General features: G+C 36.3%; 1 long non-coding RNA gene across 1 annotated transcript in view; it reads left to right on the top strand.

Annotated features, from left to right (window-relative positions):
* LOC127718283 (uncharacterized) overlaps window positions 1-25,233 on the top strand; it is a 65,329-nt gene that overhangs the window by 31,355 nt on the left and 8,741 nt on the right. The window lies entirely within an intron of this gene.

Genomic DNA, 25,233 nt, shown 5'->3' with positions numbered 1-25,233 from the left:
AGAAAAATAAATATATATATAGACTATTTTGAGCTGAAAGTTACTTGTCTATGAGTTTGTATCTACAATTAGGGATTAATGCGCTCCTTAGATTCCAGAAAACATAGGGATTCAGGTGTAATACCACCAAATCATAGTACGTCACATCCGGTTGCATACGAAAATAGGTAGAAAAAAAATATTCCCTTGAATTTGACAGTTGTAGGTAATTGATCCTACATTTCATTGCAGTAAAACATTTCTGGGTCATAAACATATATCTTGGGTATTTCAAAGCACCATTATTTTTTTATTTGGAGTTTCTATAGAATATTTTGGAAATTTGAGGTAACATGGTTACTAAGGCTTGTACACAGGTTAAAAAAGGGGGAAAATTTGATTGGTTAACTTGCAGTGATGGTTATTTTCTTATATGCAATGAAATGTTATGTGAATTTTTTTCAATAGTACTGGACAGGATAAAACTTTACTCATGCCAAGTATTTCTTTATATTAAACAAAGATAAATTCTGCACAATTTTTTGAAAAGTGCAAATTTAACAAAGACTAATAGGGGAAAATCAATGGTGGTATTAATACTATATCATATGTTAACCACCGACGGTAGGTATAGACAAATACTGTCGATATACGGTATATAGGAGTACTATATTGTATGTTAACCACCGACGGTAGGTATAGACAAATACTGTTGATAGATAGTGCATATGAGTACTATATTATATGTTAACCACCGACGGTAGGTATAGACATATACTGTTGATAGACGGTATATAAGGGTACTATATGGTATGTTAACCACCGACGGTAGGTATAGAAAAATACTGTTGATAGACTGTGTAATGGAGCACTGTATTGTATGTTAACCACCGACGGTAGGTATAGACAAATACTGTCGATATACGGTATATAGGAGTACTATATTGTATGTTAACCACCGACGGTAGGTATAGACAAATACTGTTGATAGATAGTGCATATGAGTACTATATTATATGTTAACCACCGACGGTAGGTATAGACATATACTGTTGATAGACGGTATATAAGGGTACTATATGGTATGTTAACCACCGACGGTAGGTATAGAAAAATACTGTTGATAGACTGTGTAATGGAGCACTGTATTGTATGTTAACCACCGACGGTAGGTATAGACAAATACTGTCGATATACGGTATATAGGAGTACTATATTGTATGTTAACCACCGACGGTAGGTATAGACAAATACTGTTGATAGATAGTGCATATGAGTACTATATTATATGTTAACCACCGACGGTAGGTATAGACATATACTGTTGATAGACGGTATATAAGGGTACTATATGGTATGTTAACCACCGACGGTAGGTATAGAAAAATACTGTTGATAGACTGTGTAATGGAGCACTGTATTGTATGTTAACCACCGACGGTAGGTATAGACAAATACTGTCGATATACGGTATATAGGAGTACTATATTGTATGTTAACCACCGACGGTAGGTATAGACAAATACTGTTGATAGATAGTGCATATGAGTACTATATTATATGTTAACCACCGACGGTAGGTATAGACATATACTGTTGATAGACGGTATATAAGGGTACTATATGGTATGTTAACCACCGACGGTAGGTATAGAAAAATACTGTTGATAGACTGTGTAATGGAGCACTGTATTGTATGTTAACCACCGACGGTAGGTATAGACAAATACTGTCGATATACGGTATATAGGAGTACTATATTGTATGTTAACCACCGACGGTAGGTATAGACAAATACTGTTGATAGATAGTGCATATGAGTACTATATTATATGTTAACCACCGACGGTAGGTATAGACATATACTGTTGATAGACGGTATATAAGGGTACTATATGGTATGTTAACCACCGACGGTAGGTATAGAAAAATACTGTTGATAGACTGTGTAATGGAGCACTGTATTGTATGTTAACCACCGACGGTAGGTATAGACAAATACTGTCGATATACGGTATATAGGAGTACTATATTGTATGTTAACCACCGACGGTAGGTATAGACAAATACTGTTGATAGATAGTGCATATGAGTACTATATTATATGTTAACCACCGACGGTAGGTATAGACATATACTGTTGATAGACGGTATATAAGGGTACTATATGGTATGTTAACCACCGACGGTAGGTATAGAAAAATACTGTTGATAGACTGTGTAATGGAGCACTGTATTGTATGTTAACCACCGACGGTAGGTATAGACAAATACTGTCGATATACGGTATATAGGAGTACTATATTGTATGTTAACCACCGACGGTAGGTATAGACAAATACTGTTGATAGATAGTGCATATGAGTACTATATTATATGTTAACCACCGACGGTAGGTATAGACATATACTGTTGATAGACGGTATATAAGGGTACTATATGGTATGTTAACCACCGACGGTAGGTATAGAAAAATACTGTTGATAGACTGTGTAATGGAGCACTGTATTGTATGTTAACCACCGACGGTAGGTATAGACAAATACTGTCGATATACGGTATATAGGAGTACTATATTGTATGTTAACCACCGACGGTAGGTATAGACAAATACTGTTGATAGATAGTGCATATGAGTACTATATTATATGTTAACCACCGACGGTAGGTATAGACATATACTGTTGATAGACGGTATATAAGGGTACTATATGGTATGTTAACCACCGACGGTAGGTATAGAAAAATACTGTTGATAGACTGTGTAATGGAGCACTGTATTGTATGTTAACCACCGACGGTAGGTATAGACAAATACTGTCGATATACGGTATATAGGAGTACTATATTGTATGTTAACCACCGACGGTAGGTATAGACAAATACTGTTGATAGATAGTGCATATGAGTACTATATTATATGTTAACCACCGACGGTAGGTATAGACATATACTGTTGATAGACGGTATATAAGGGTACTATATGGTATGTTAACCACCGACGGTAGGTATAGAAAAATACTGTTGATAGACTGTGTAATGGAGCACTGTATTGTATGTTAACCACCGACGGTAGGTATAGACAAATACTGTCGATATACGGTATATAGGAGTACTATATTGTATGTTAACCACCGACGGTAGGTATAGACAAATACTGTTGATAGATAGTGCATATGAGTACTATATTATATGTTAACCACCGACGGTAGGTATAGACATATACTGTTGATAGACGGTATATAAGGGTACTATATGGTATGTTAACCACCGACGGTAGGTATAGAAAAATACTGTTGATAGACTGTGTAATGGAGCACTGTATTGTATGTTAACCACCGACGGTAGGTATAGACAAATACTGTCGATATACGGTATATAGGAGTACTATATTGTATGTTAACCACCGACGGTAGGTATAGACAAATACTGTTGATAGATAGTGCATATGAGTACTATATTATATGTTAACCACCGACGGTAGGTATAGACATATACTGTTGATAGACGGTATATAAGGGTACTATATGGTATGTTAACCACCGACGGTAGGTATAGAAAAATACTGTTGATAGACTGTGTAATGGAGCACTGTATTGTATGTTAACCACCGACGGTAGGTATAGACAAATACTGTCGATATACGGTATATAGGAGTACTATATTGTATGTTAACCACCGACGGTAGGTATAGACAAATACTGTTGATAGATAGTGCATATGAGTACTATATTATATGTTAACCACCGACGGTAGGTATAGACATATACTGTTGATAGACGGTATATAAGGGTACTATATGGTATGTTAACCACCGACGGTAGGTATAGAAAAATACTGTTGATAGACTGTGTAATGGAGCACTGTATTGTATGTTAACCACCGACGGTAGGTATAGACAAATACTGTCGATATACGGTATATAGGAGTACTATATTGTATGTTAACCACCGACGGTAGGTATAGACAAATACTGTTGATAGATAGTGCATATGAGTACTATATTATATGTTAACCACCGACGGTAGGTATAGACATATACTGTTGATAGACGGTATATAAGGGTACTATATGGTATGTTAACCACCGACGGTAGGTATAGAAAAATACTGTTGATAGACTGTGTAATGGAGCACTGTATTGTATGTTAACCACCGACGGTAGGTATAGACAAATACTGTCGATATACGGTATATAGGAGTACTATATTGTATGTTAACCACCGACGGTAGGTATAGACAAATACTGTTGATAGATAGTGCATATGAGTACTATATTATATGTTAACCACCGACGGTAGGTATAGACATATACTGTTGATAGACGGTATATAAGGGTACTATATGGTATGTTAACCACCGACGGTAGGTATAGAAAAATACTGTTGATAGACTGTGTAATGGAGCACTGTATTGTATGTTAACCACCGACGGTAGGTATAGACAAATACTGTCGATATACGGTATATAGGAGTACTATATTGTATGTTAACCACCGACGGTAGGTATAGACAAATACTGTTGATAGATAGTGCATATGAGTACTATATTATATGTTAACCACCGACGGTAGGTATAGACATATACTGTTGATAGACGGTATATAAGGGTACTATATGGTATGTTAACCACCGACGGTAGGTATAGAAAAATACTGTTGATAGACTGTGTAATGGAGCACTGTATTGTATGTTAACCACCGACGGTAGGTATAGACAAATACTGTCGATATACGGTATATAGGAGTACTATATTGTATGTTAACCACCGACGGTAGGTATAGACAAATACTGTTGATAGATAGTGCATATGAGTACTATATTATATGTTAACCACCGACGGTAGGTATAGACATATACTGTTGATAGACGGTATATAAGGGTACTATATGGTATGTTAACCACCGACGGTAGGTATAGAAAAATACTGTTGATAGACTGTGTAATGGAGCACTGTATTGTATGTTAACCACCGACGGTAGGTATAGACAAATACTGTCGATATACGGTATATAGGAGTACTATATTGTATGTTAACCACCGACGGTAGGTATAGACAAATACTGTTGATAGATAGTGCATATGAGTACTATATTATATGTTAACCACCGACGGTAGGTATAGACATATACTGTTGATAGACGGTATATAAGGGTACTATATGGTATGTTAACCACCGACGGTAGGTATAGAAAAATACTGTTGATAGACTGTGTAATGGAGCACTGTATTGTATGTTAACCACCGACGGTAGGTATAGACAAATACTGTCGATATACGGTATATAGGAGTACTATATTGTATGTTAACCACCGACGGTAGGTATAGACAAATACTGTTGATAGATAGTGCATATGAGTACTATATTATATGTTAACCACCGACGGTAGGTATAGACATATACTGTTGATAGACGGTATATAAGGGTACTATATGGTATGTTAACCACCGACGGTAGGTATAGAAAAATACTGTTGATAGACTGTGTAATGGAGCACTGTATTGTATGTTAACCACCGACGGTAGGTATAGACAAATACTGTCGATATACGGTATATAGGAGTACTATATTGTATGTTAACCACCGACGGTAGGTATAGACAAATACTGTTGATAGATAGTGCATATGAGTACTATATTATATGTTAACCACCGACGGTAGGTATAGACATATACTGTTGATAGACGGTATATAAGGGTACTATATGGTATGTTAACCACCGACGGTAGGTATAGAAAAATACTGTTGATAGACTGTGTAATGGAGCACTGTATTGTATGTTAACCACCGACGGTAGGTATAGACAAATACTGTCGATATACGGTATATAGGAGTACTATATTGTATGTTAACCACCGACGGTAGGTATAGACAAATACTGTTGATAGATAGTGCATATGAGTACTATATTATATGTTAACCACCGACGGTAGGTATAGACATATACTGTTGATAGACGGTATATAAGGGTACTATATGGTATGTTAACCACCGACGGTAGGTATAGAAAAATACTGTTGATAGACTGTGTAATGGAGCACTGTATTGTATGTTAACCACCGACGGTAGGTATAGACAAATACTGTCGATATACGGTATATAGGAGTACTATATTGTATGTTAACCACCGACGGTAGGTATAGACAAATACTGTTGATAGATAGTGCATATGAGTACTATATTATATGTTAACCACCGACGGTAGGTATAGACATATACTGTTGATAGACGGTATATAAGGGTACTATATGGTATGTTAACCACCGACGGTAGGTATAGAAAAATACTGTTGATAGACTGTGTAATGGAGCACTGTATTGTATGTTAACCACCGACGGTAGGTATAGACAAATACTGTCGATATACGGTATATAGGAGTACTATATTGTATGTTAACCACCGACGGTAGGTATAGACAAATACTGTTGATAGATAGTGCATATGAGTACTATATTATATGTTAACCACCGACGGTAGGTATAGACATATACTGTTGATAGACGGTATATAAGGGTACTATATGGTATGTTAACCACCGACGGTAGGTATAGAAAAATACTGTTGATAGACTGTGTAATGGAGCACTGTATTGTATGTTAACCACCGACGGTAGGTATAGACAAATACTGTCGATATACGGTATATAGGAGTACTATATTGTATGTTAACCACCGACGGTAGGTATAGACAAATACTGTTGATAGATAGTGCATATGAGTACTATATTATATGTTAACCACCGACGGTAGGTATAGACATATACTGTTGATAGACGGTATATAAGGGTACTATATGGTATGTTAACCACCGACGGTAGGTATAGAAAAATACTGTTGATAGACTGTGTAATGGAGCACTGTATTGTATGTTAACCACCGACGGTAGGTATAGACAAATACTGTCGATATACGGTATATAGGAGTACTATATTGTATGTTAACCACCGACGGTAGGTATAGACAAATACTGTTGATAGATAGTGCATATGAGTACTATATTATATGTTAACCACCGACGGTAGGTATAGACATATACTGTTGATAGACGGTATATAAGGGTACTATATGGTATGTTAACCACCGACGGTAGGTATAGAAAAATACTGTTGATAGACTGTGTAATGGAGCACTGTATTGTATGTTAACCACCGACGGTAGGTATAGACAAATACTGTCGATATACGGTATATAGGAGTACTATATTGTATGTTAACCACCGACGGTAGGTATAGACAAATACTGTTGATAGATAGTGCATATGAGTACTATATTATATGTTAACCACCGACGGTAGGTATAGACATATACTGTTGATAGACGGTATATAAGGGTACTATATGGTATGTTAACCACCGACGGTAGGTATAGAAAAATACTGTTGATAGACTGTGTAATGGAGCACTGTATTGTATGTTAACCACCGACGGTAGGTATAGACAAATACTGTCGATATACGGTATATAGGAGTACTATATTGTATGTTAACCACCGACGGTAGGTATAGACAAATACTGTTGATAGATAGTGCATATGAGTACTATATTATATGTTAACCACCGACGGTAGGTATAGACATATACTGTTGATAGACGGTATATAAGGGTACTATATGGTATGTTAACCACCGACGGTAGGTATAGAAAAATACTGTTGATAGACTGTGTAATGGAGCACTGTATTGTATGTTAACCACCGACGGTAGGTATAGACAAATACTGTCGATATACGGTATATAGGAGTACTATATTGTATGTTAACCACCGACGGTAGGTATAGACAAATACTGTTGATAGATAGTGCATATGAGTACTATATTATATGTTAACCACCGACGGTAGGTATAGACATATACTGTTGATAGACGGTATATAAGGGTACTATATGGTATGTTAACCACCGACGGTAGGTATAGAAAAATACTGTTGATAGACTGTGTAATGGAGCACTGTATTGTATGTTAACCACCGACGGTAGGTATAGACAAATACTGTCGATATACGGTATATAGGAGTACTATATTGTATGTTAACCACCGACGGTAGGTATAGACAAATACTGTTGATAGATAGTGCATATGAGTACTATATTATATGTTAACCACCGACGGTAGGTATAGACATATACTGTTGATAGACGGTATATAAGGGTACTATATGGTATGTTAACCACCGACGGTAGGTATAGAAAAATACTGTTGATAGACTGTGTAATGGAGCACTGTATTGTATGTTAACCACCGACGGTAGGTATAGACAAATACTGTCGATATACGGTATATAGGAGTACTATATTGTATGTTAACCACCGACGGTAGGTATAGACAAATACTGTTGATAGATAGTGCATATGAGTACTATATTATATGTTAACCACCGACGGTAGGTATAGACATATACTGTTGATAGACGGTATATAAGGGTACTATATGGTATGTTAACCACCGACGGTAGGTATAGAAAAATACTGTTGATAGACTGTGTAATGGAGCACTGTATTGTATGTTAACCACCGACGGTAGGTATAGACAAATACTGTCGATATACGGTATATAGGAGTACTATATTGTATGTTAACCACCGACGGTAGGTATAGACAAATACTGTTGATAGATAGTGCATATGAGTACTATATTATATGTTAACCACCGACGGTAGGTATAGACATATACTGTTGATAGACGGTATATAAGGGTACTATATGGTATGTTAACCACCGACGGTAGGTATAGAAAAATACTGTTGATAGACTGTGTAATGGAGCACTGTATTGTATGTTAACCACCGACGGTAGGTATAGACAAATACTGTCGATATACGGTATATAGGAGTACTATATTGTATGTTAACCACCGACGGTAGGTATAGACAAATACTGTTGATAGATAGTGCATATGAGTACTATATTATATGTTAACCACCGACGGTAGGTATAGACATATACTGTTGATAGACGGTATATAAGGGTACTATATGGTATGTTAACCACCGACGGTAGGTATAGAAAAATACTGTTGATAGACTGTGTAATGGAGCACTGTATTGTATGTTAACCACCGACGGTAGGTATAGACAAATACTGTCGATATACGGTATATAGGAGTACTATATTGTATGTTAACCACCGACGGTAGGTATAGACAAATACTGTTGATAGATAGTGCATATGAGTACTATATTATATGTTAACCACCGACGGTAGGTATAGACATATACTGTTGATAGACGGTATATAAGGGTACTATATGGTATGTTAACCACCGACGGTAGGTATAGAAAAATACTGTTGATAGACTGTGTAATGGAGCACTGTATTGTATGTTAACCACCGACGGTAGGTATAGACAAATACTGTCGATATACGGTATATAGGAGTACTATATTGTATGTTAACCACCGACGGTAGGTATAGACAAATACTGTTGATAGATAGTGCATATGAGTACTATATTATATGTTAACCACCGACGGTAGGTATAGACATATACTGTTGATAGACGGTATATAAGGGTACTATATGGTATGTTAACCACCGACGGTAGGTATAGAAAAATACTGTTGATAGACTGTGTAATGGAGCACTGTATTGTATGTTAACCACCGACGGTAGGTATAGACAAATACTGTCGATATACGGTATATAGGAGTACTATATTGTATGTTAACCACCGACGGTAGGTATAGACAAATACTGTTGATAGATAGTGCATATGAGTACTATATTATATGTTAACCACCGACGGTAGGTATAGACATATACTGTTGATAGACGGTATATAAGGGTACTATATGGTATGTTAACCACCGACGGTAGGTATAGAAAAATACTGTTGATAGACTGTGTAATGGAGCACTGTATTGTATGTTAACCACCGACGGTAGGTATAGACAAATACTGTCGATATACGGTATATAGGAGTACTATATTGTATGTTAACCACCGACGGTAGGTATAGACAAATACTGTTGATAGATAGTGCATATGAGTACTATATTATATGTTAACCACCGACGGTAGGTATAGACATATACTGTTGATAGACGGTATATAAGGGTACTATATGGTATGTTAACCACCGACGGTAGGTATAGAAAAATACTGTTGATAGACTGTGTAATGGAGCACTGTATTGTATGTTAACCACCGACGGTAGGTATAGACAAATACTGTCGATATACGGTATATAGGAGTACTATATTGTATGTTAACCACCGACGGTAGGTATAGACAAATACTGTTGATAGATAGTGCATATGAGTACTATATTATATGTTAACCACCGACGGTAGGTATAGACATATACTGTTGATAGACGGTATATAAGGGTACTATATGGTATGTTAACCACCGACGGTAGGTATAGAAAAATACTGTTGATAGACTGTGTAATGGAGCACTGTATTGTATGTTAACCACCGACGGTAGGTATAGACAAATACTGTCGATATACGGTATATAGGAGTACTATATTGTATGTTAACCACCGACGGTAGGTATAGACAAATACTGTTGATAGATAGTGCATATGAGTACTATATTATATGTTAACCACCGACGGTAGGTATAGACATATACTGTTGATAGACGGTATATAAGGGTACTATATGGTATGTTAACCACCGACGGTAGGTATAGAAAAATACTGTTGATAGACTGTGTAATGGAGCACTGTATTGTATGTTAACCACCGACGGTAGGTATAGACAAATACTGTCGATATACGGTATATAGGAGTACTATATTGTATGTTAACCACCGACGGTAGGTATAGACAAATACTGTTGATAGATAGTGCATATGAGTACTATATTATATGTTAACCACCGACGGTAGGTATAGACATATACTGTTGATAGACGGTATATAAGGGTACTATATGGTATGTTAACCACCGACGGTAGGTATAGAAAAATACTGTTGATAGACTGTGTAATGGAGCACTGTATTGTATGTTAACCACCGACGGTAGGTATAGACAAATACTGTCGATATACGGTATATAGGAGTACTATATTGTATGTTAACCACCGACGGTAGGTATAGACAAATACTGTTGATAGATAGTGCATATGAGTACTATATTATATGTTAACCACCGACGGTAGGTATAGACATATACTGTTGATAGACGGTATATAAGGGTACTATATGGTATGTTAACCACCGACGGTAGGTATAGAAAAATACTGTTGATAGACTGTGTAATGGAGCACTGTATTGTATGTTAACCACCGACGGTAGGTATAGACAAATACTGTCGATATACGGTATATAGGAGTACTATATTGTATGTTAACCACCGACGGTAGGTATAGACAAATACTGTTGATAGATAGTGCATATGAGTACTATATTATATGTTAACCACCGACGGTAGGTATAGACATATACTGTTGATAGACGGTATATAAGGGTACTATATGGTATGTTAACCACCGACGGTAGGTATAGAAAAATACTGTTGATAGACTGTGTAATGGAGCACTGTATTGTATGTTAACCACCGACGGTAGGTATAGACAAATACTGTCGATATACGGTATATAGGAGTACTATATTGTATGTTAACCACCGACGGTAGGTATAGACAAATACTGTTGATAGATAGTGCATATGAGTACTATATTATATGTTAACCACCGACGGTAGGTATAGACATATACTGTTGATAGACGGTATATAAGGGTACTATATGGTATGTTAACCACCGACGGTAGGTATAGAAAAATACTGTTGATAGACTGTGTAATGGAGCACTGTATTGTATGTTAACCACCGACGGTAGGTATAGACAAATACTGTCGATATACGGTATATAGGAGTACTATATTGTATGTTAACCACCGACGGTAGGTATAGACAAATACTGTTGATAGATAGTGCATATGAGTACTATATTATATGTTAACCACCGACGGTAGGTATAGACATATACTGTTGATAGACGGTATATAAGGGTACTATATGGTATGTTAACCACCGACGGTAGGTATAGAAAAATACTGTTGATAGACTGTGTAATGGAGCACTGTATTGTATGTTAACCACCGACGGTAGGTATAGACAAATACTGTCGATATACGGTATATAGGAGTACTATATTGTATGTTAACCACCGACGGTAGGTATAGACAAATACTGTTGATAGATAGTGCATATGAGTACTATATTATATGTTAACCACCGACGGTAGGTATAGACATATACTGTTGATAGACGGTATATAAGGGTACTATATGGTATGTTAACCACCGACGGTAGGTATAGAAAAATACTGTTGATAGACTGTGTAATGGAGCACTGTATTGTATGTTAACCACCGACGGTAGGTATAGACAAATACTGTCGATATACGGTATATAGGAGTACTATATTGTATGTTAACCACCGACGGTAGGTATAGACAAATACTGTTGATAGATAGTGCATATGAGTACTATATTATATGTTAACCACCGACGGTAGGTATAGACATATACTGTTGATAGACGGTATATAAGGGTACTATATGGTATGTTAACCACCGACGGTAGGTATAGAAAAATACTGTTGATAGACTGTGTAATGGAGCACTGTATTGTATGTTAACCACCGACGGTAGGTATAGACAAATACTGTCGATATACGGTATATAGGAGTACTATATTGTATGTTAACCACCGACGGTAGGTATAGACAAATACTGTTGATAGATAGTGCATATGAGTACTATATTATATGTTAACCACCGACGGTAGGTATAGACATATACTGTTGATAGACGGTATATAAGGGTACTATATGGTATGTTAACCACCGACGGTAGGTATAGAAAAATACTGTTGATAGACTGTGTAATGGAGCACTGTATTGTATGTTAACCACCGACGGTAGGTATAGACAAATACTGTCGATATACGGTATATAGGAGTACTATATTGTATGTTAACCACCGACGGTAGGTATAGACAAATACTGTTGATAGATAGTGCATATGAGTACTATATTATATGTTAACCACCGACGGTAGGTATAGACATATACTGTTGATAGACGGTATATAAGGGTACTATATGGTATGTTAACCACCGACGGTAGGTATAGAAAAATACTGTTGATAGACTGTGTAATGGAGCACTGTATTGTATGTTAACCACCGACGGTAGGTATAGACAAATACTGTCGATATACGGTATATAGGAGTACTATATTGTATGTTAACCACCGACGGTAGGTATAGACAAATACTGTTGATAGATAGTGCATATGAGTACTATATTATATGTTAACCACCGACGGTAGGTATAGACATATACTGTTGATAGACGGTATATAAGGGTACTATATGGTATGTTAACCACCGACGGTAGGTATAGAAAAATACTGTTGATAGACTGTGTAATGGAGCACTGTATTGTATGTTAACCACCGACGGTAGGTATAGACAAATACTGTCGATATACGGTATATAGGAGTACTATATTGTATGTTAACCACCGACGGTAGGTATAGACAAATACTGTTGATAGATAGTGCATATGAGTACTATATTATATGTTAACCACCGACGGTAGGTATAGACATATACTGTTGATAGACGGTATATAAGGGTACTATATGGTATGTTAACCACCGACGGTAGGTATAGAAAAATACTGTTGATAGACTGTGTAATGGAGCACTGTATTGTATGTTAACCACCGACGGTAGGTATAGACAAATACTGTCGATATACGGTATATAGGAGTACTATATTGTATGTTAACCACCGACGGTAGGTATAGACAAATACTGTTGATAGATAGTGCATATGAGTACTATATTATATGTTAACCACCGACGGTAGGTATAGACATATACTGTTGATAGACGGTATATAAGGGTACTATATGGTATGTTAACCACCGACGGTAGGTATAGAAAAATACTGTTGATAGACTGTGTAATGGAGCACTGTATTGTATGTTAACCACCGACGGTAGGTATAGACAAATACTGTCGATATACGGTATATAGGAGTACTATATTGTATGTTAACCACCGACGGTAGGTATAGACAAATACTGTTGATAGATAGTGCATATGAGTACTATATTATATGTTAACCACCGACGGTAGGTATAGACATATACTGTTGATAGACGGTATATAAGGGTACTATATGGTATGTTAACCACCGACGGTAGGTATAGAAAAATACTGTTGATAGACTGTGTAATGGAGCACTGTATTGTATGTTAACCACCGACGGTAGGTATAGACAAATACTGTCGATATACGGTATATAGGAGTACTATATTGTATGTTAACCACCGACGGTAGGTATAGACAAATACTGTTGATAGATAGTGCATATGAGTACTATATTATATGTTAACCACCGACGGTAGGTATAGACATATACTGTTGATAGACGGTATATAAGGGTACTATATGGTATGTTAACCACCGACGGTAGGTATAGAAAAATACTGTTGATAGACTGTGTAATGGAGCACTGTATTGTATGTTAACCACCGACGGTAGGTATAGACAAATACTGTCGATATACGGTATATAGGAGTACTATATTGTATGTTAACCACCGACGGTAGGTATAGACAAATACTGTTGATAGATAGTGCATATGAGTACTATATTATATGTTAACCACCGACGGTAGGTATAGACATATACTGTTGATAGACGGTATATAAGGGTACTATATGGTATGTTAACCACCGACGGTAGGTATAGAAAAATACTGTTGATAGACTGTGTAATGGAGCACTGTATTGTATGTTAACCACCGACGGTAGGTATAGACAAATACTGTCGATATACGGTATATAGGAGTACTATATTGTATGTTAACCACCGACGGTAGGTATAGACAAATACTGTTGATAGATAGTGCATATGAGTACTATATTATATGTTAACCACCGACGGTAGGTATAGACATATACTGTTGATAGACGGTATATAAGGGTACTATATGGTATGTTAACCACCGACGGTAGGTATAGAAAAATACTGTTGATAGACTGTGTAATGGAGCACTGTATTGTATGTTAACCACCGACGGTAGGTATAGACAAATACTGTCGATATACGGTATATAGGAGTACTATATTGTATGTTAACCACCGACGGTAGGTATAGACAAATACTGTTGATAGATAGTGCATATGAGTACTATATTATATGTTAACCACCGACGGTAGGTATAGACATATACTGTTGATAGACGGTATATAAGGGTACTATATGGTATGTTAACCACCGACGGTAGGTATAGAAAAATACTGTTGATAGACTGTGTAATGGAGCACTGTATTGTATGTTAACCACCGACGGTAGGTATAGACAAATACTGTCGATATACGGTATATAGGAGTACTATATTGTATGTTAACCACCGACGGTAGGTATAGACAAATACTGTTGATAGATAGTGCATATGAGTACTATATTATATGTTAACCACCGACGGTAGGTATAGACATATACTGTTGATAGACGGTATATAAGGGTACTATATGGTATGTTAACCACCGACGGTAGGTATAGAAAAATACTGTTGATAGACTGTGTAATGGAGCACTGTATTGTATGTTAACCACCGACGGTAGGTATAGACAAATACTGTCGATATACGGTATATAGGAGTACTATATTGTATGTTAACCACCGACGGTAGGTATAGACAAATACTGTTGATAGATAGTGCATATGAGTACTATATTATATGTTAACCACCGACGGTAGGTATAGACATATACTGTTGATAGACGGTATATAAGGGTACTATATGGTATGTTAACCACCGACGGTAGGTATAGAAAAATACTGTTGATAGACTGTGTAATGGAGCACTGTATTGTATGTTAACCACCGACGGTAGGTATAGACAAATACTGTCGATATACGGTATATAGGAGTACTATATTGTATGTTAACCACCGACGGTAGGTATAGACAAATACTGTTGATAGATAGTGCATATGAGTACTATATTATATGTTAACCACCGACGGTAGGTATAGACATATACTGTTGATAGACGGTATATAAGGGTACTATATGGTATGTTAACCACCGACGGTAGGTATAGAAAAATACTGTTGATAGACTGTGTAATGGAGCACTGTATTGTATGTTAACCACCGACGGTAGGTATAGACAAATACTGTCGATATACGGTATATAGGAGTACTATATTGTATGTTAACCACCGACGGTAGGTATAGACAAATACTGTTGATAGATAGTGCATATGAGTACTATATTATATGTTAACCACCGACGGTAGGTATAGACATATACTGTTGATAGACGGTATATAAGGGTACTATATGGTATGTTAACCACCGACGGTAGGTATAGAAAAATACTGTTGATAGACTGTGTAATGGAGCACTGTATTGTATGTTAACCACCGACGGTAGGTATAGACAAATACTGTCGATATACGGTATATAGGAGTACTATATTGTATGTTAACCACCGACGGTAGGTATAGACAAATACTGTTGATAGATAGTGCATATGAGTACTATATTATATGTTAACCACCGACGGTAGGTATAGACATATACTGTTGATAGACGGTATATAAGGGTACTATATGGTATGTTAACCACCGACGGTAGGTATAGAAAAATACTGTTGATAGACTGTGTAATGGAGCACTGTATTGTATGTTAACCACCGACGGTAGGTATAGACAAATACTGTCGATATACGGTATATAGGAGTACTATATTGTATGTTAACCACCGACGGTAGGTATAGACAAATACTGTTGATAGATAGTGCATATGAGTACTATATTATATGTTAACCACCGACGGTAGGTATAGACATATACTGTTGATAGACGGTATATAAGGGTACTATATGGTATGTTAACCACCGACGGTAGGTATAGAAAAATACTGTTGATAGACTGTGTAATGGAGCACTGTATTGTATGTTAACCACCGACGGTAGGTATAGACAAATACTGTCGATATACGGTATATAGGAGTACTATATTGTATGTTAACCACCGACGGTAGGTATAGACAAATACTGTTGATAGATAGTGCATATGAGTACTATATTATATGTTAACCACCGACGGTAGGTATAGACATATACTGTTGATAGACGGTATATAAGGGTACTATATGGTATGTTAACCACCGACGGTAGGTATAGAAAAATACTGTTGATAGACTGTGTAATGGAGCACTGTATTGTATGTTAACCACCGACGGTAGGTATAGACAAATACTGTCGATATACGGTATATAGGAGTACTATATTGTATGTTAACCACCGACGGTAGGTATAGACAAATACTGTTGATAGATAGTGCATATGAGTACTATATTATATGTTAACCACCGACGGTAGGTATAGACATATACTGTTGATAGACGGTATATAAGGGTACTATATGGTATGTTAACCACCGACGGTAGGTATAGAAAAATACTGTTGATAGACTGTGTAATGGAGCACTGTATTGTATGTTAACCACCGACGGTAGGTATAGACAAATACTGTCGATATACGGTATATAGGAGTACTATATTGTATGTTAACCACCGACGGTAGGTATAGACAAATACTGTTGATAGATAGTGCATATGAGTACTATATTATATGTTAACCACCGACGGTAGGTATAGACATATACTGTTGATAGACGGTATATAAGGGTACTATATGGTATGTTAACCACCGACGGTAGGTATAGAAAAATACTGTTGATAGACTGTGTAATGGAGCACTGTATTGTATGTTAACCACCGACGGTAGGTATAGACAAATACTGTCGATATACGGTATATAGGAGTACTATATTGTATGTTAACCACCGACGGTAGGTATAGACAAATACTGTTGATAGATAGTGCATATGAGTACTATATTATATGTTAACCACCGACGGTAGGTATAGACATATACTGTTGATAGACGGTATATAAGGGTACTATATGGTATGTTAACCACCGACGGTAGGTATAGAAAAATACTGTTGATAGACTGTGTAATGGAGCACTGTATTGTATGTTAACCACCGACGGTAGGTATAGACAAATACTGTCGATATACGGTATATAGGAGTACTATATTGTATGTTAACCACCGACGGTAGGTATAGACAAATACTGTTGATAGATAGTGCATATGAGTACTATATTATATGTTAACCACCGACGGTAGGTATAGACATATACTGTTGATAGACGGTATATAAGGGTACTATATGGTATGTTAACCACCGACGGTAGGTATAGAAAAATACTGTTGATAGACTGTGTAATGGAGCACTGTATTGTATGTTAACCACCGACGGTAGGTATAGACAAATACTGTCGATATACGGTATATAGGAGTACTATATTGTATGTTAACCACCGACGGTAGGTATAGACAAATACTGTTGATAGATAGTGCATATGAGTACTATATTATATGTTAACCACCGACGGTAGGTATAGACATATACTGTTGATAGACGGTATATAAGGGTACTATATGGTATGTTAACCACCGACGGTAGGTATAGAAAAATACTGTTGATAGACTGTGTAATGGAGCACTGTATTGTATGTTAACCACCGACGGTAGGTATAGACAAATACTGTCGATATACGGTATATAGGAGTACTATATTGTATGTTAACCACCGACGGTAGGTATAGACAAATACTGTTGATAGATAGTGCATATGAGTACTATATTATATGTTAACCACCGACGGTAGGTATAGACATATACTGTTGATAGACGGTATATAAGGGTACTATATGGTATGTTAACCACCGACGGTAGGTATAGAAAAATACTGTTGATAGACTGTGTAATGGAGCACTGTATTGTATGTTAACCACCGACGGTAGGTATAGACAAATACTGTCGATATACGGTATATAGGAGTACTATATTGTATGTTAACCACCGACGGTAGGTATAGACAAATACTGTTGATAGATAGTGCATATGAGTACTATATTATATGTTAACCACCGACGGTAGGTATAGACATATACTGTTGATAGACGGTATATAAGGGTACTATATGGTATGTTAACCACCGACGGTAGGTATAGAAAAATACTGTTGATAGACTGTGTAATGGAGCACTGTATTGTATGTTAACCACCGACGGTAGGTATAGACAAATACTGTCGATATACGGTATATAGGAGTACTATATTGTATGTTAACCACCGACGGTAGGTATAGACAAATACTGTTGATAGATAGTGCATATGAGTACTATATTATATGTTAACCACCGACGGTAGGTATAGACATATACTGTTGATAGACGGTATATAAGGGTACTATATGGTATGTTAACCACCGACGGTAGGTATAGAAAAATACTGTTGATAGACTGTGTAATGGAGCACTGTATTGTATGTTAACCACCGACGGTAGGTATAGACAAATACTGTCGATATACGGTATATAGGAGTACTATATTGTATGTTAACCACCGACGGTAGGTATAGACAAATACTGTTGATAGATAGTGCATATGAGTACTATATTATATGTTAACCACCGACGGTAGGTATAGACATATACTGTTGATAGACGGTATATAAGGGTACTATATGGTATGTTAACCACCGACGGTAGGTATAGAAAAATACTGTTGATAGACTGTGTAATGGAGCACTGTATTGTATGTTAACCACCGACGGTAGGTATAGACAAATACTGTCGATATACGGTATATAGGAGTACTATATTGTATGTTAACCACCGACGGTAGGTATAGACAAATACTGTTGATAGATAGTGCATATGAGTACTATATTATATGTTAACCACCGACGGTAGGTATAGACATATACTGTTGATAGACGGTATATAAGGGTACTATATGGTATGTTAACCACCGACGGTAGGTATAGAAAAATACTGTTGATAGACTGTGTAATGGAGCACTGTATTGTATGTTAACCACCGACGGTAGGTATAGACAAATACTGTCGATATACGGTATATAGGAGTACTATATTGTATGTTAACCACCGACGGTAGGTATAGACAAATACTGTTGATAGATAGTGCATATGAGTACTATATTATATGTTAACCACCGACGGTAGGTATAGACATATACTGTTGATAGACGGTATATAAGGGTACTATATGGTATGTTAACCACCGACGGTAGGTATAGAAAAATACTGTTGATAGACTGTGTAATGGAGCACTGTATTGTATGTTAACCACCGACGGTAGGTATAGACAAATACTGTCGATATACGGTATATAGGAGTACTATATTGTATGTTAACCACCGACGGTAGGTATAGACAAATACTGTTGATAGATAGTTCATATGAGTACTATATTATATGTTAACCACCGACGGTAGGTATAGACATATACTGTTGATAGACGGTATATAAGGGTACTATATGGTATGTTAACCACCGACGGTAGGTATAGAAAAATACTGTTGATAGACTGTGTAATGGAGCACTGTATTGTATGTTAACCACCGACGGTAGGTATAGACAAATACTGTCGATATACGGTATATAGGAGTACTATATTGTATGTTAACCACCGACGGTAGGTATAGACAAATACTGTTGATAGATAGTGCATATGAGTACTATATTATATGTTAACCACCGACGGTAGGTATAGACATATACTGTTGATAGACGGTATATAAGGGTACTATATGGTATGTTAACCACCGACGGTAGGTATAGAAAAATACTGTTGATAGACTGTGTAATGGAGCACTGTATTGTATGTTAACCACCGACGGTAGGTATAGACAAATACTGTCGATATACGGTATATAGGAGTACTATATTGTATGTTAACCACCGACGGTAGGTATAGACAAATACTGTTGATAGATAGTGCATATGAGTACTATATTATATGTTAACCACCGACGGTAGGTATAGACAAATACTGTTGATATACGGTATATAAGAGTACTATATTGTATGTTAACCACCGACCGTAGGTATAGAAAAATGCTGTTAATAGACAGTGCATAGGAGTACTATATTATATGGTTACCACAGAGGGTGTTTGGATATGACGGTATACTCTATAGAGACTGAAGATACAGGTACTGTTATATATGGTAACCACTGAGGGTTGGTATGGTTGTAACGGTATACTTTAAATAGACTATAGATACAAGAACTGTTGTATATTTGGTAACTAATGAGGGTTGGTATGGACATAACGGTATACTCTATATAAACTGTAGATACAAGTACTGTGATATATTGTAACCACTGAGGGTAGGTATGGACATAATGGTATACTCTATATAAACTGTAGATACAAGTACTGTGATATATTGTAACCACTGAGGGTAGGTATGGACATAATGGTATACTCTTTATAGACTGTTGATACAAGTACTGTAATATATATGGTAACCACTGAGGGTTGGTATGGACATAACGGTATACTCTATATAGACTGCAGATACAAGTACTGTAATATATTTGATAACTACTGAGGGTTGGTATGGGCATAACGTTATACTCTATATACTGTATATGTACTGTAGATATAAATTCTGTAATATATGGTAACCACGTGCACTGACGGTAGGTATGGACATACAAGTATACTCTATATCGACTGTTTATACAAGTTTTGCATTGCATGTTAATCCCTGAGGATGGGTTACATTATACTTTCATCTGTTGATTCCTTTTTTAGCCACACACACATTATCGACTGTTGATATGCTTTTCGTGATCATGGAAACGTTGTACCCGCCACATTATGTGTGTAACTTTCCCAAGTCAGTAAGTAGTCTTTAATTCAGTGGTTGCTGTTGGTTGCTGTCTTTGATATTGGTTTTACGTTTATTGTTTCAGCATTACTCGGGCTGTTAGTTTTCGTTTTTCGTCACATCTAGTCAGGAATGGGTTTTAATAACATTCTACATCATTGCATAGGAGTACTACAGTCTATATTAGTACATGTATACGTATGGGTTACTCATTGTTGATTCACGTTCATTTGTCTTAGGTGGATAGTTTTCTCATTGGCAATCATACCACATATCTTCTTATTTTCATTGCATCATCTAAACATGGAAAATACGTATACAGAAAATATATACGTATAGATAATATATATATAAGATCCATACAATACATACAGACCATATATCGAAACCAATATATACTAAGCACTCAGGCAATCATACAAAATGCATCTTAGAACCAGAGGTTATTTTGACACTGTATATGAGTCAGAGATACAGTATGTATACAGACTGTATGTAAAAATTAGAACCATAGACAAAGCATACAAAAAATGCATACAGACTGTATTAAGAACCACAGGCAATGCACACATTTTATCTTGCAGTAACAAGCAAAACATACAGACTGTATCTTCAACTTAGAACAACTTACAATGCATACATACTTTATATCTGATCCATAGACAGTGTATGAATCTAAGATATACCGACAACTGAAACTGTATCTTAGAATCATAGTCGAAGCATATAAACAATGTAATAGACTAAGAACCACGAACAATACATAAACTTAATTTAACTTACAACAAAAGACAATGCATACAGACTGTATCTTGGAAGCACAGACAATGCATTGATGGTGGCTAATTAAAGAACCTTTGTGAGCAGGCTCACATACCCCACAGCCCGACATTGTCACTTAGCAAGCAAAATCTCAACAGATTATTAAGTTCAATGACGCATAACTCCTTCAAAAGCCAACTGATACAAATTTCTTGTGGATATGCACAAAGTTCAAAGGCATAATTCCTAATTCCAAACAAGAGTGCACATGCACGCTGAAAAGTCTCGCCTTCTTTACTAACTATTGATTTTATGTTGATAGTTCTAAATATAAAGCTTTACTACAACTATAAACTTAACATGACAGTGACGGATCATATGACCTTGACCTCATTTTATTGGATCATGTCCAAGAAAATGAGGTCAAGGTCATATGACCAAAACGAGAAATACATATACACCTTACAATCATTCAATACACTAAATATAGTTGACCTATTGCTTGTATTTTCTAAGAAACAGACTAAACCAAGAAAACTAAACATTGACAAATGAACCATCAAAATGAAGTCATGGTCAGATGAACCATGGCAGGCAGACATGTACAGCTTACAATTCTTCCATACAACAAATATAGTTGACCTATTGCTTATAGTTTAAGTAACCAAAACAGACCAAAACACAAAAACTTAACACTGAGCAATGAACCGTGAAAATGAGGTCAAGGTCAAATAAAACTTGCGAGACTGACATGTACATCATAAGATATTTCCATACACCAAATATAGTTGAACTATTGCATATAATATTAGAAAAAAGAACAATACTCAAAAACTTAACTTTGATCACTGAACCAAGGAAATGGGATCAAGGTCAGATGATACCTATCAGTTGGAAATGTACACCTTACAATCATTCCATACATGAAATATGTAGACATATTGCATACAGTATAACAAAAACAGACCAAAACACAAAAACTTAACTATAACCACTGAACCATGAAAATGAGGTCAAGCTCAGATGAAACCTGCCAGTTGGACATGTACACCTGACAATCCTTCCATACACCAAAAATACTAGACCTACTGCTTATAGTATCTGAAATATAAACTTGACAACCAAAACTTAACCTTTTTCACTGATCCATGAAATGATATCGAGGTCCAGTGAAAACTGTTTGATGGGCAAGGTACTCACATACTAAATATAGTTACTCAATTAATCATAAAAAGAGAGAAATTAACATTACAAAAAATCTTAACTTTTTTTCAAGTAGTCACTGAACCATGAAAATGAGGTCAAGGACAATGAACATGTGACAGACGGAAACTTCCTAACCTAAGGCATCTATATACAAAGTATGTATCATTCAGGTCTTCCACCTTCTAAGATATAAAGCTTTTAAGAGGTGAACTAACGCCGCCGCCGCCGCAGCCGGATCACTATCATTATGTCGAGCTTTCTGCGACGAATGTCGCAGGCTCGACAAAAACAAGAATGTGTCCACAGTACACTTTTCCCCACTCGCACTATCATTTTTTATGTTCAGTTGACCGTGACATTGGGGTAAAAACTCTAATTTGGCATTAAAATTAGAAAGAACATATCATAGGAAACATATGTACTAAGTTTCAAGTTGATTGGATATCAACTTCATCAAAAATTACCTTGACCAAATAATTTAACCTGATGCGGAACAGACGGGCGAACGAGCGGAGGTAGCATAGACCGGAAAATGTAATGCCCATCTACTATCGTGGGTAGGGCATAAAAATTTAATCATAATTTTCTGTCGATATGCACATCGACGAAGCATGTCCTAACTATTTAAAAAATTTCATGAAACTCTGTTGTGTACTTTCAGAAAGTTGTGATGACAAACTGTTGTAGGAGTATATTAAGGCCAAATTTCTCATAACTAATAGAAAATCAATGAATCGATAATTTCATAATTTCCTGTCGATATTATCTACAAAGATTTATAAATTCTGTTATGTGGTTTCAGAGGAGTTGAGATAACGAGAACAGGACAGACAGACTGATGGGTCAAAAACATTGTACTCTTAGGAACTTTGTTTGGTTTGGTATAATAAAGGGTCTGCTAAATAATGTAAGGCTGAGATCAATTAGTCAATTGGTCACACCAGTTTTTGGTGAAGTTCGTTTTGCTCAGTCTTTAGTGTTCTTTGTTGTGTTTTGCATACTGATTGACTTTTAATCTTTTTCTTTTTTGCCGTGGTTTTGTCAGTTTATTATTGACTTATGAGTTTGAATGAGCCTTTGTTATCTTTCGCCTCTCTCTTCGATCAATTTGATTGGGAGTTAGGACATACTAATTTAGGCCCAAACTTGTCTCTGATTGTTCAGTGATTATTGCAGATGTAAATCATACTAGCCTTTACAAGGTTCTATATGGTATGTTTTTGCTCATTGTTGAAGGCTGCATGGTTGCATATAACTGCTTACATCCACTTCATTTGAACTTGAGTGGATAGGTGTCTCATTGGCAACCAAATCACATCTCCTTATTTTTACAGTATTGTATTAGTACTGCTACTAATCTGGCTACTTCCTGTTTATGAGGCCGGTGCCTTAGAAAAGAATTGTAACAACAGATCTAATCTTTCAAAAACCAAAGACTAACTTTACTAGGAGCAGCAGTTAGTTGTCATAGATACTCATGTATAAATAGGCAAAAAAAAACATCTGCCACTTTTATAAAAGGGACTACACATAG

This window comes from Mytilus californianus, unplaced genomic scaffold, assembly GCF_021869535.1.
Source record: "Mytilus californianus isolate M0D057914Y unplaced genomic scaffold, xbMytCali1.0.p SCAF_1, whole genome shotgun sequence".
Classification (NCBI taxonomy): Eukaryota; Metazoa; Mollusca; class Bivalvia; order Mytilida; family Mytilidae; genus Mytilus; species Mytilus californianus.
Note: the sequence above shows the minus strand (reverse complement) of the source record. Positions and strands in the feature narration are given on the sequence as shown.